We start from the raw sequence: 15,032 nt of genomic DNA on the forward strand, positions 1-15,032 counted from the left end.
ACCCTTAAGAACATGGTATAGTGTATACAGATGGTGGGAATGGGGGAGAGTAGAAAGTTCTAGAGTAGTACTTCAAAAACATTATAGGTAAATGCTTTCTTTGAAGAATACTCAAACCAACTGACAAAAGACATTTTTAAGGCATGAATAAAAGCAAACATGACATCTTTTTCATAAGTAGGGCAGTTACAAAACTGTGGTGAGTAGACACCAACATCATTTGAAAAAAATTGTTTCATTGAATTGCCACACATTTCCCTTTACACATTACTTGAAATAAAATGCTGCTTTTAGAATTAATAAAGCAGATGCAAATAATATCTTAATGTAACTAAATGGAGAAAAATTCAACAGAGTACAAAATTTTGAAACTGTGTGAAGAAAAGTGAGGGTTTTGGAAGGGAAGGTGTGTGGGGTTGGGTGAGCCTGGTGGTGGGTCTTAAGGAGGACATGTATTGCATGGAGCATAGGTGTGGTGCATACACAACCAATCTTGGAACACTGAAAAAAATATATTTAAGATGTGAATTTAAAAAAAAATGTAGGAAATGAATCAATATCGCAGAGAGGAAGAAACTGAAGTTATCTCTTCCCAGATACACCAACGGTGAAACTACATTTAGGGAAATTCCCTCTGAAAATGACTAGAAGACTAGCACATAAGCTTTCCCATAGATATGGCTATGAAGAGAAAGTCACATCAAAATGGATATGAGGGGCAGAGATGTCATCTGAAACAGATCTACAAGCAAGAGTGATCTCACACACACACATAGAGGCACTTCTCGAATATTTGAGGAATCCAAGCCCCACATGAGGCACCCTTTTCCCTGGGGACATGAGAAAGTAAGAAAGACTCCACACTGTCTGAATTTGGAAATCAACAATACTTAACTCTGGGATTTACAAACTCAGTCCTGCTTAAGTCCAGGAGAGATGGAGGGTTGTAGGAAATGAAGACTCCAATCTTAAAGGGTCAGAGCACTCTATCACTCAACATGAGACCCAGCATGGAAGAAGCATTTTGAAAATCTCCTGAATGGATGTGCTGGACATCACTGAGAGGTGATCACAGAAACCCAGGCAAAATGAGGAAGTGGATCCATATTTTCCAAATAACCAAGCAAAAACAAAAACAAAAACAAAAAAAAACAAAACTAAATGTCAGAAAAAGAACTACACAGGACTGAGATCAGCAATATGTCTGATAAGAATTCAAAGTAATGTGATCATAAAGATGCTCACGGACCTCAACGGAAAGGACGGGAAAGAGCATAAAGAGACATAAAATATAAAGAACCAATCAGGGAAGAGCACAGGGACAGTAGTCGCCTTGTCTGGCAGCCTGGGTCGCCAGCAGGCAGCACAGTTTTGGCCTATGTAACTAGGTAATACTAGTCAGCCTCCATATGGAGATGATTCAAGATGACCAATGAGGAACAGCTTCCCAAATAGGTTCAACTGAGTAAAGCAGACTTTGAAATTATGGCACGAGATGAGTTAATTCTTTTTTTTTTAATTTTTATATTTTTTATTTTTATTTGTTTATTTTCAGCATAACAGTGTTCATTGTTTTGGCATCACACCCAGTGCTCCATGCAGTACCTGCCCTCCCAATTACCCACCACCTGGTTCCTCAACCTCCCACCCCCCAGCCCCTTCAAAACCCTCTGGTTCTTTTTCAGAGTCCATAGACTCTCATGGTTCATCTGCCCTTCCAGTTTCCCTCAACTCCCTCTCCTCTTCATCTCCCCATGTCCTCCGTGTTCTTTGTTATGCTCCACAAATAAGTGAGACCATATGATACTTGACTCTCTCTGCTTGACTTATTTCGCTCAGCATAATCTCTTCCAGTCCCGTCCATGTTGCTACAAAAGTTGGGTATTCATCCTTTCTGATGGAGGCATAATACTCCATCGTGTATATCGACCACATCTTCCTTATCCATTCATCCGTTGAAGGGCATCTTGGTTCTTTCCACAATTTGGCAACCGTGGCCATTGCTGCAATAAACATTGGGGTACAGATGGCCTTTCTCTTCACTACATCTGGATCTTTGGGGTAAATACCTAACAGTGCAATTGCAGGGTCATAGGGAAGCTCTATTCTTAATTTCTTCAGGAATCTCCACACTGTTCTCCAAATTGCCTGCACTAACTTGCATTCCCACCAACAGTGTTAGAGGGTTCCCCTTACTCCACATCCTCTCCAACACACGTTGTTTCCTGGCTTGCTAATTTTGGCCATTCTAACTGGTGTCAGGTGATATCTCAATGAGGTTTTAATTTGAATCTCCCTGATGGCTAGTGATGATGAACATTTTTTCATGTGTCTGATAGCCATTTGTATGTCTTCGTTGGAGAAGTGTCTGTTCATATCTTTGGCCCATTTTTTGATACGATTATCTGTTTTGTGTGTGTTGAGGTTGAGAAGTTCTTTATAGATCCTGGATATCAAACTTTTGTCTGTACTGTCAATTGCAAATATCTTCTCCCATTCTGTGGGTTGCCTTTATGTTTTGTTGACTGTTTCCTTTGCTGTGCAGAAGCTTTTGATCTTGCTGATGTCCCAAGAGTTCATTTTCCCTTTTGTTTCCTTTGCCTTTGATGACATATCTTGAAAGAAGTTGCTGTGGCTGATATCGAAGAGGTTACTGCCTATGTTCTCCTCTAGCATTGTGATGGATTCCTGTCTCATGTTTTTTATTACAAGTTTTTATAACAAGTTTGTTACAAGTCTTTTATCCATTTACAGTTTATCTTTGTTTATGGTGTAAGAGAATGGTGGAGTTTCATTCTTCTACATATCACTGTCCAGTTTTCCCTGCACGATTTATTGAAGAGACTGTCTTTTTTCCATTGTATATTTTTTCCTGTTTTGTCGAATTATTTGACTATAGAGTTGAGGGTCCATATCTGAGATCTTCACTCTGTTCCACTGGTCTATGTGTCTCTTTTTATGCCAGTACCATGCTGTCTTGGTGATCACAGCTTTGTAGTAAAGCTTGAACTCGGCTAATGTGATGCCGCCAGTTTTGTTTTTGTTTTTCCACATTTCTTTAGCAATTCGGGGTCTCTTCTGATTCCATACAAATTTTAGGATTATTTGCTCTAGCTCTTTGAAAAATACCAGTGGAATTTTGATCGGAATGGCATTAAAAGTGTAGATTGCTCTAGGCAGTATAGACATTTTAACAATGTTTATTCTTCCAATCCAAGAGCATGGAACAATCTTCCATCGTTTTGTGTCTTCTTCCATTTCTTTCATGAGTGTTCTCTTGTTCCTCGAGTACAGGACCTTTAGCACTTTGGTTAGGCTTATTCCCATGTATCTTATGGTTCTTAGTGCTATGGTAAATGGAATCAATTCTCTAATTTCCCTTTCTGTATTTTCATTGTTAGTGTATAAGAAAGCTACTGATTTCTGTACATTGACTTTGTCTCCTGCCACGTTACTGAATTGCTGTATGAGTTCTAGTAGTTTGGGGGTGGAGTCTTTGGGGTTTTCCATAGAAAGAATCATGTCATCTGCGAAGAGAGTTTGACTTCTTCCTGGCAAATTTAGATAATTTTATTTCTCTTTTTTTCTGATTGCCGTTGCTAGGACTTTTAGTACTATTTTGAACAAGAGTGGTGAGAGTGGGCATCCTTGTCGTGTTCCTGATCTCAATAGGAAGGCTGCAAGCTTTTTCCCATTGAGGATGATATTTGCTGTGGGTCTTTCATAGAAAGATTTGATATGTTCAAGAATGTTCCCTCTATCCCTATACTTGGAAGCGATTTAATCAGGAACGGATGCTGGATTTTTCTCAAATGCTTTTCCTGCATCAATTGAGAGGGCCATGTGGTTCTTCTCTCTTCTCTTATTGATTTGTTCTATCACATTGATTCATTTGCGAATGTTGAACCAACCTTGCAACCCAGGGATGAATCCCACCTGGTCATGGTGGATAATCTTTTTCATGTGCTGCTGGATCCTGTTTGCTAAGATCTTGTTGAGAATCTTTGCATCCATATTCATCAGTGATATTGGTCTGAAATTCTCCTGTTCTTTGCCTGGTTTCGGAATCAGGGTAATGCTGGCTTCAGAAAAAGAGTCTGGAAGTTTTCCTTCTGCTTCAATTTTTTTGGAAAAGCTTCAGGAGAATTGGTGTTTTTCTTCTTTGAAAGTTTAGTAGAATTCCCCAGGGAATCCGTCAGGTCCTGGGCTCTTGTTTTTTGCGAGGTTTTTGGTCACTGCTTCAATCTCGTTACTAGATATCAATCTATTCAGGTTTTCAATTTCTTCCTGGTTCAATTTTGGGAGTTTTTAGTTTTCCAGGAGGAATGCATCCATTTCATCTAGGTTGCTTAGTTTATTGGCGTATAACTGTTGGTAATGATTTCTGAGAAGTGTTTCTATTCCTTGGTGTTACTTGGGATCTCTCCCTTTTCATTAATAATTTTATTAATTTGGGCTTTCTCTCATTTCTTTTGGATTAGTGTGGCCAATGGTTTATCGATCTTATTGATTCTTTCAAAAAACCAGCTTCTAGTTTCATTGATACGTTCTCCTGTATCTCTGGTGCCTACCTCATTGATCTATGCTCTAATCTTGATTATTTCCCTTCTTGCATGTGGAGTTGGTTAGACTTGTTGTTGATAATCCAGTTCTTTAAGGTGTAGAGAGAGCTGGTGTATTCTGGATTTTTCAATTTTTTTGAGGGAGGCTTGGATGGCTATGTATTTCCCCCTTAGAACTGCCTTTGCTGTATCCCATAGGTTTTGGACCGAAGTGTCTTCATTCTCATTGGTTTCCATGAATTGTTTAAGTTCATCTTTGATCTCCTGCTTGATCCAAGCATTCTTAAGCAAAGTAGTCTTTAGCTTCCAGGTGTTAAGAGTTCCTTCTGAACTTTTCCTTGTGATTGAGTTCCAGTTTCAAAGCATTGTGATCTGAGAATATGCAGGGAATAATGTCAGTCTTTTGGTATCGGTTGAGTCCTGCTTTGTGACCGAGTATGTGGTCTATTGTGGAGAAGGTTCCATGTGCTCTTGAGAAGAATGTGTATTCTGTAGTTTTAGGGTGGAATGTTCTGTATGTGTCTATGAGATCCATCTGGTCCAATGTTTCATTCAATGCTCTTATTTCTTTATTAGCTTTCTGCTTCGATGATCAGTCTATTTCTGAGAGAGGCATATTAAGATCTCCTACTATTAGTGTATTCATATCAATATGACTCTTCATCTTGATTAATAGTTTTCTTATGTAATTGGGTGCTCCCGTATTGGAGGCATAGATATTTGCAATTGTTAGATCATCTTGGTGCATAGTCCCTTTCAGAATGATTTAGTGTCCTTCTGTATCTCTGACTACAGTCCTTAGTTTAAAATCTAATATATATGATATGAGAATTGCTACTCCAGCCTTCTTTTGAGGCCCATTGGCATGAAAGATGCTTCTCCATCCCTTCACTTTCAGTCGGGGTATCCTTAGGTTCAAAATGGGTCTCTTGTAGACAACATATGGATGGGTCCTGTCGTTTTATCCAATCTGCAACCCTGTGTCATTTTATGAGTGCATTTAGGCCATTCACATTGAGAGTGATTATTGAGAGATAGGTTTTTTATTGACATCGTGTTTCCTTTGAAGTCTTTCTGTTTGTAGATTGCTTCTATATTTCTGTTCAATGATATTCTTAGGATTTTTTTTCTCTATTTAGAACCCCCCTTAATATTTCCTGCAGTGTCAGCTTGGTGTTTGCATAGTCTTTTACGCCTTGCAGGTCTTAGAAACTTTATCTCTCCATTCATTTTGAATGTCAGTCTTGCTGGATAGAGTATTCTTGGTTGCATGTTCTTCTCATTTAGTACTCTGAATATATTTTGCCAGCCCTTCCTGGCTTGCCAAGTCTCTGTGGAAAGGTCTGATGTTATTCTAATGGGCTTTCCTCTGTATGTAAGGAGCTTTTTTGTCCTAGCTGCTTTTAAGAGGGTCTGTCGTGAAACATAATTCCTCATTTTAACTATAAGGTGTCGTGAGGACATTCGAGAATCTAAAATCTTGGGAGGAAATCTCTCTGCCTCTAGTACATGAACGTTGTTTCCATTCGTGAGATTGGGAAAATTTCCATAGACAACTTGTTCCACTATATCTTCTAGAATTCTTTCTTTTTCCTCCCCTTCAGGGATTCCAATAATTCTGACGTTGGAACGTTTCATGGCATCATTTATTCCCCTGATTCTGTTTTCTTGGCTTCTGAACTGTTTGTTCCAGGCCTCCTGCTGATCCTTTCTCTCTATCTGTTTGTCCTCCAGATCACTAATTCTATCTTCTGTCTCAGTTACACTAGCTTTTAGAGAATTTAGATTAGATTGGAATTCATTGAGAGCATTTTGAACATCAACCCTGGTGGCTTTCAGTTCTGCCCTAATCAATTCTGTTTGGTCATCCATGGCTTTCTCCAACCTAGTTATTGCCTGGATAATTGTTATTCTGAATTCCTTTTCCGACATATTGTCTATGTTGATAGCCATTAGCTCTGTTGCAGAAGATCCATCCTCTGTATTTTTCTTCTGTTGGGTATTCCTCCTCCTAATCATTTTGTTAAGAGATGACTGAACAGATGCAGCTGGACGTATTGATTGTGGTGCAGTCAAGGTGCACCCTGGAACGCTTCTGTGCAATCAGGGATCTCCACCCAAATGAGAGAAAAAAGAAAAGAATAAGAAATAGAGAAGAAGAAAGAAAAAAAAAGGAAAAGAAAAAAAGGAAAAAGGAGCGAGAGATAGAGAAACAGGAAAAGAAAGGGAAGATAAAAGAGAAGGCTCTGCCCAAATGGGCCCAAATGTAAGATTTATGAAGTATACAAACAAAAACAGACAAAGAAAAAGACTGATAAAATATATGACAAGAGGAAAAAAAAAAAATATATATATATACATAAGCAAAAAAGGGAAGAACCTCATCAGAATGAACCCCAAGTGTAAGATTTATATATTATCAGGACAAACACAAATTCACAGAAACACTGACAGAAGGAAAAATTTGGAGAGTGCTTATAAATTCTCAGTGTGGCTGAGGAAGGTTATTTTGATTCTTCCTGAATATATCTTGATGTTTTTGTTAAGGGACTCAACTTTCCTAAGTTACAGGGGCATTAGAAACTGGTTTGCCTATAGGGGTAGCATTGATTGGGGAAAGGGGATTACCTTGAAGTTTAACTCTATATGTATAGTAGAAAATAAAAATTAAAAAAGAATAAACTAGACTAAACTAAGTTAAAATTTAAAAAAGAATTAAAAAAAATAGAAAAGCAAAAGAAATACATGGGTGTATGTATCAAAAAGTTCAGGTTAGAAAGTTATTAAAGAATTTGATGTACTGGACATCTCAGTGTGATGGTAAATAGGTTAAAAATTATCTGTATGTATAAAAAAAAGAACCAGAATATTGATAAAGAGTTAAAAATAAAAGTTGTATTTATGAAGTAGTGGTGGTTGTTCTCTTTTTTTCTTCTTTTTTTTTTAGATTTTATTTATTTATTTGTCAGAGAGGAGAGCAAGAGAGTGAGCACAGGCAGACAGAGTGGCAGGCAGAGGCAGAGGGAGAAGCATGCTCCCTGCTGAGCAAGGAGCTGGTTGTGGACTCGATCCCAGGACACTGGGATCATGACCTAAGCCGAAGGCAGCTGCTTTAACAGCTGAGCCACCCAGGCATCCCTATGGTGGTTGTTCTGTTGTAGTCTTCTTTTTTTTTCTTCCTTCCTGGTTGGTTTTCTGGGGGAGGGGCCTGCCATGTGGGTTTTCAGACAATGATGTTCCTTGAGTTAGGTCCTCCCACTACCCTCAAGGGGGTGGGCTCTGAGGAAACTGTTTTTTTTTTTTTCAGGCTTTTGTTCTCTGGGGTTTTTTATGTTCTTTCATCTGTTTTCTCTCGCCTTGACAGCTTTTGAGGGTTTTTGGAGTTTTAGAGGAGAGCAAACTGCACCTCAGAGAGAAGCCTCAGAATGCTCTGCAGAGCTGCTGCCAGAGCCGATTCTGAGTCACGGTCTCTGGGGATGCAGGAGCTCCTCATTGTACCCAATACCAGGGCAGTGGCGACTGTCTAGGCAGCACCAGACCGCCAGAGAGGTTCCAAGCTGTGATCGCACACTGAGATTTTCCCACTGTCCCGGGGTGGGAATGTCTGTTTTTTCCGGATGCCAGAGCTCCAGGCTAGAACCTATGAGCACCTCTCCCAAGGGAGGTTGTGGGATGCATGCATTTCAGGATTGCCGTCTGGCCAGGCTCCCTGCCCCTCATGGGAGCCAGACCCCACTCGTTCTCGGGCACACTTGTGGGTCAGGTGCACTGGCGGCTCAGGGACGGAGACCTGATTTCTCCACCTCATTCTCTCTGGCTCAGTGCCAGGGGAGGCTCTCCTGGGTCCAGGGGCTTAGGTCCGTGTCCCTAACCGCCCAGATTCCCACTACTTTCCCACCCCCACCCCCAAAATCATTTGCTCTTTGTTTTTTGAGCACTTTCAAACAGACTCCAAGTTAATGCTGGTCCCCAGATGCAGGGCACTCTCATATTGGGGTATTACTTTCCAATCGGTCAGCTCTGGTGGCTCCCCTTTTGTTTATCTTCCGATATCAGTCCGATGCTCCCAGTCTGCTTTACCTGCCACTGGCGTCTTCTGCTCCTGTAGAGATCCAGACGTGTATAATTCTGATCTCAGGCTGATTTCATGGGTGGTTGGAGTTCTTTGGTAGGTAATCAGCTCACTTTAGGTTACAGGTTGAAATGGTGCCTCCTCCTACTTCCCCCCATCTTGACTCTGAGATGAGTTAATTCTAAGATGGAAATGAGATGAATCATATGTCCAAGCTTCAGATAGCAAGGATGCAGATATGATTGCTTATGATATAACAAGGTTAAGGGAGTCTGAAGAAAAACTAAAGCATCAACAATACTAGGCAGCAACAAAGGAGCAAGAGATGTAAGTGTGTCCTACTCAAATCCAGTACCTCAAGCGAGTCCAATAGCCCAGCATTGCCCAAATGAGATCAACAATGGTAGGCCCAGCTATCAACTTATTTTTCCTAAAAATGAAAGGTGACCTGAATCAGGCTAAAGACAAATGGGAAAAAGCCCCAAATGAACTGAGTGCCTGGGAGTTTATACCTGATAGAGGCTTGATTGTGTGGGACTATTCCAAAGTGGCCACCTCTGAATAATTCCCCTTCTAGAACAAGTAGACACTTAAGAAATGTTTCTGTTTGAAAAAAAAAAAAAAAATAGAGAAACAGAAGTCTTAAGTCTGAGGCACACTCTTTTTGGAGTAACAAAAACCTAGAGATTTGAACTCCTGAATTGAATATGTAAAATTCCTTTAAAATGGAAACTTGGAATATGCATCACTCCTAACCTTGCCTATAGTGACGTAAGGACATTGTATATCAGTTTTGCTATATCAAGACTATGGGCTTCATGATTCTTGTTGAACTTCTGGGTCAAAGCTCAAACAACAAAAATTTTGTCGTTTAAGAGTTTATTTGCTGAGAACAATTTAGTAGTCATGAGAGAATCAAATGATAGATATCAGCACAAATAGTTCATATATTTAGCCAATACTCATACTTAGCCAATACTCGATACTAGATCGAGCCTTAAATCAATATAGTTTCAATCAATGGTTTTATCTTTGAATGATTGCTAATGCTATGGGTAATCGTACAGAGGACTGTACAGACATAAAGGTGTGGTATCAAACCTCAGGTTGAAACTTTTGGAAACACTATAAACATTCATGTCAGTATAGATTGTATAAAGATATTGGCTGTGATGAGACTCACTGTTTTTTTCATTTTTTTTTTCAGTAGTGAAATTGAATCCACATTTTGTTACAGGCATATGCTGAAAAAGCATTGTCATTGGTGTTGATGTGTTTCCTTCATTGTATTTGGTCCTTTTTTCCATTGCATTCTTGATATTAAATTAAATGTGCCTAGAAATAAAAACATACTAGCGCACCTGGGTTGCTCAGTCAGTTAATCATCTGCCTTTGGCTCAGGTCGTGATTCCAGGGGCCTGGGATTGAGCCCTGCCTTTGGGATCCCTGATCAATAGGGAGTCTGCTTCTACCTCTACTTCTGTCCCTTTCTAAACTTGTGTTCTCTCTTGCTTGCTCACTCTATGTCTCAAATAAATAAAATCTCTTTAAAAAAAGAAAGAAAAAATAGCAAACAGAACTGAAGAATTCAATAGCTGAAATAAGCAATATGCTAGAAGGAATAAATAAAGAGTACATTAGAATGGGTTAGTGATCTGGGAGACAGGGAATGGAGTGGAAAACATTCCAGTTGAGGAGCAGGAAGAAGAACAAATTTTAGAATGAGGACATTTGGGACAGCATCAAGCATAATAACATTCATGTTACAAGGAGTCCAGAAGGAGAAGAGGAAGAGAGGACAAGAACGTTTAATGAGTGAAATGAAGTGCTGAAAATGAAGAAATAAGTGCTGAAAATTTCCACAATGTGGGGAATGAAAGAGATAACCAGGCTGAGGAAACACAGCAAACCCTCAACAAGATGATCTGAAAGAGTCCACATGAGGACACATAATAATTAAGGAGGTAAAGATTAAATATAAATTTAAAAAATCAAAAGAAAAAAATGACTACTTATATACAAGGGAAATTGAGTAAGGCTATCAGCTGATTTTCCAGCACAGAAAAGGGCATCATGATACATTCAAAGTGTTAACACATAAAGCCTACAACCACTCTACCCACAAAGGTGATCAGAATTGACAAAGAAAGAGATATGTTCGGCAGATGAATAAAAATTAAGAATTCATCATCAATATGCTGATATTAAAAGAAAAGTTGAAAGGACTTCTTTACATGGAACAAGAAGATCACATAAATAAGAAAACATTGAAAGAAAAAAATATCACACTAAAAACAAATACATAGTAAAGGTACTGTATCAGCTACTTTGAACTGTGGTATAAAGGTTAAAGCATTGATATTGTAAATTATAGTCTACAAATATTAATGAAGTGTTACTCAGAGTAGGAACACCTGGGTGGCCCAGTAGTTAAGTACTGCCATTGGCCCAAGTCATGATCCCAAGGTTCTGGGATCAAGTACTGCATCAGAATCCTTGCTCAGCTGAGAGCCTGCTTCTCCCTCTGCCAGCTTATGTGCTCTCTCTCTCACACACACAAATTAATAAAAATGAAATAAATAAAATCTTTTTTAAGGGGTCGTTAAACAAAATAAAAGAAAAATATAACATTGAATATAAAAAAAATAAAATGTGGAAGAGGGAGTAAGATTATAATGCTTTTAAGATGTATTTTAACTTAGGTGACCATCAACCTCAAGTAGGTTTCTATACATACAGGTACACTACATGTTCCCTTTGCTAATCACACACACACACACACACACACACAAAATAAATAAAGGAAAAATGACTCCAAACATAATTTTAAAAAGTCATCAAATCATGACGGAAGAGAGCAAGAAAAAGTAAAGATTCAGCAGAATTTTTTTTAAAAAGGCAGAATACAATAAGCAATATGGCAATAAATATATATAATATCAACTATTTTAAATGTGAGTTTTTTAGTAAAAATATATAAGGTGACTGAATGGATTCAAAGAAAATAAGGCCATCTATATGCTATCTACAACAGACTGACTTCAGACCTAAGACACATATAGTCTGAAAATGAAAGGATTGAAAAAAGCATTTCATGCAAATAGAGACAAAAAGGAAATTGGGGTAGCAATATCTGCTATGAGACAAAATGGACTATTTATTTGTTTATTTAAAATTAGGTCCCTTGAGGAGTCCTAAGCAGGGCTTGAATTCATGACCCTGAGATCAAGTTCTAAGCTGAAATCAAGAGCGTGATGCTTAACCCACTGAGCCACCCATGCATCTTGAGACAAAATAGCCTTAAAAGTCAGAAATAAGTTAGTGATATTTTTGAAATAGCATTTTGAAATTATGCTTCACATGCAAAAGTTAACCTTCGTAGGAGACAAGGCATGGACTATTATATCTGTTGGATAAAGCTTTATTGAAATACAAGGATGATTATTCTATAACTGACTGTACAGATGAAGTCAAACATGTTATGTTTAAAAATGGAAAGGTGTGAGTGCCTGAGGGGCTCAGTCAGGTAGGTTGCCAACTCTTGATTTCAGCTCAGGTCATGATCTCAGGGTTGCACCATGTCAGGGTCCAGGCCCATCAGGGAGCCTGCTTGAGATTCTCTCTCTCTCTCTCTCTCTCTCTCTCTCTCAAATAAACAAACAAGCAAGCAAACAAATAAATAAATCTTTAGAAAAGAGAACACTTATTATGATGACCATTGTCTAGTGTATAGAATTGTTGAACAATTTTATTGTACACCTAAAACTACCACAACACTGAATCTAAGTTACACTTGGGTAAACAACAGCAAAATAAAGTGAAATATCACTTTACCTCAGTCAGAATGCTAGTATTAAAAAAATCAAACCACCACGAAGTTGTGGATGCTGTCAAAGATGTGAGGAAAGTGAGAATTTGTACACTGGTTTTGAGAACAAGAATTCATGCATCCACTGTGGAAAACACTGTGTAGTGTCCTTGGAAAATTGAAAATAGAAACAGAATTACAATATAATCTAGTATTCCACTTTTGGGTGTATATTCTAAGAAAACAAAACCACCAATATGAAAAGATACATGCATATGCACCTGCGTGCTGATTGCAGCATTATTTACAATAGCCAATATATGTCTATATCCCCTGCTAAATTAATGGAATATATACATATTCCATTAATTATATATATTATATATTATATATATGAAATAATACTCAATGAAATAATCCTAAGCAATTAAAAAAAAAACCTACATCTTGTCATTTTTTTTTAATTTCTTTTTTTTTAATTAATTTATTTATTTTTATTTGCTTATTTACAGCATAACAGTGTTCATTGTTTTGGCATCACACCCAGTGCTCCATGCAGTACGTGCCCTCCCTATTACCCACCACCTGGTTCCTCAACCTCCCACCCCACCCCACCCCCTCCCGCCGCCCCTTCATAACCCTCTGGTTGTTTTTCAGAGTCCATAGTCTCTCATGGTTCATCTCCCCTTCCAGTTTCCCTCAACTCCCTCTCCTCTCCATCTCCCCATGTCCTCCATGTTATTTGTTATGCTCCACAAATAAGTGAGACCATATGATACTTGATTCTCTCTGCTTGACTTATTTCGCTCAGCATAATTTCTTCCAGTCCTGTCCATGTTGCTACAAAAGTTGGGTATTCGTCCTTTCTGATGGAGGCATAATACTCCATTGTGTATATGGACCACATCTTCCTTATCCATTCATCCGTTGAAGGGCATCTTGGTTCTTTCCACATTTTGGCGACCGTAGCCATTGCTGCAATAAACATTGGGGTACAAATGGCCCTTCTTTTCACTACATCTGTATCTTTGGGGTAAATACCCAGCAGTGCAATTGCAGGGTCATAGGGAAGCTCTATTTTTAATTTCTTCAGGAATCTCCACACTGTTCTCCAAAGTGGCTGCACTAACTTGCATTCCCACCAACAGTGTAAGAGGGTTCCCCTTTCTCCACATCCTCTCCAGCACACGTTGTTTCCTGTCTTGCTAATTTTGGCCATTCTAACTGGTGTCAGGTGGTATCTCAATGTTGTTTTAATTTGAATCTCCCTGATGGCTAGTGATGATGAACATTTTTTCATGTGTCTGATAGCCATTTCTATGTCTTCGTTGGAGAAGTGTCTATTCATATCTTCTGCCCATTTTTTGATATGATTATCTGTTTTGTGTGTGTTGAGTTTGAGAAGTTCTTTGTAGATCCTGGATATCAACCTTTTGTCTGTACTGTCATTTGCAAATATCTTCTCCCATTCCGTGGGTTGCCTCTTTGTTTTGTTGACTGTTTCCTTTGCTGTGCAGAAGCTTTTGATCTTGATGAAGTCCCAAAAGTTCATTTTTGCTTTTGTTTCCTTGGCCTTTGGAGACTTATCTTGAAAGAAGTTGCTGTGGCTGATATCGAAGAGGTTACTGCCTATGATCTCCTCTAGGATTCTGAGAGATTCCTGTCTCACGTTGAGGTCTTTTATCCATTTCGAGTTTATCTTTGTGAACGGTGTAAGAGAATGGTCGAGTTTCATTCTTCTACATATCGCTGTCCAGTTTTCCCAGCACCATTTATTGAAGAGACTGTCTTTTTTCCACTGTATATTTTTTCCTGTTTTGTCGAAGATTATTTGACCATAGAGTTGAGGGTCCATATCTGGGCTCTCCACTCTGTTCCACTGGTCTATGTGTCTGTTTTTATGCCAGTACCACGCTGTCTTGGTGATCACAGCTTTGTAGTAAAGCTTGAAATCGGGTAACGTGATGCTGCCAGTTTTGTTTTTGTTTTTCAACATTTCCTTGGCAATTCGGGGTCTCTTCTGGCTCCATACAAATTTTAGGATTATTTGCTCCAGCTCTTTGAAAAATATCGGTGGAATTTTGATCGGAATGGCATTAAAAGTATAGATTGCTCTAGGCAGTATAGACATTTTAACAGTGTTTATTCTTCCAATCCAAGAGCATGGAACAGTCTTCCATCTTTTTGTGTCTTCTTCAATTTCTTTCATGAGTGTTCTGTAGTTCCTCGAGCACAGGTCCTTTACTTCTTTGGTTAGGTTTATGCCCAGGTATCTTATGGTTCTTGGTGCTATAGTAAATGGAATCGATTCTCTAATTTCCCTTTCTGTATTTTCATTGTTGGTGTATAAGAAAGCCACTGATTTCTGTACATTGACTTTGTCTCCTGCCACGTTACTGAATTGCTGTATGAGTTCTAGTAGTTTGGGGGTGGAGTCTTTGGGGTTTTCCATATAAAGAATCATGTCATCTGCGAAGAGAGAGAGTTTGACTTCTTCCTTGCCAATTTGGATACCTTTGATTTCTCTTTGTTGTCTGATTGCCGTTGCTAGAACTTCTAATACTATGTTGAACAAGAGTGGTGAGAGTGG

At 38.8% G+C, this 15,032-nt stretch overlaps 1 pseudogene; it reads left to right on the top strand.

Annotated features, from left to right (window-relative positions):
- The first annotated feature begins 1,425 nt into the window (after positions 1–1,425).
- On the top strand, positions 1,426–9,211 carry LOC123935894 (annotated as a pseudogene).
- Positions 9,212–15,032: the final 5,821 nt, after the last annotated feature.

This window comes from Meles meles, chromosome Y (assembly GCF_922984935.1).
Source record: "Meles meles chromosome Y, mMelMel3.1 paternal haplotype, whole genome shotgun sequence".
NCBI classification, from domain to species: Eukaryota; Metazoa; Chordata; class Mammalia; order Carnivora; family Mustelidae; genus Meles; species Meles meles.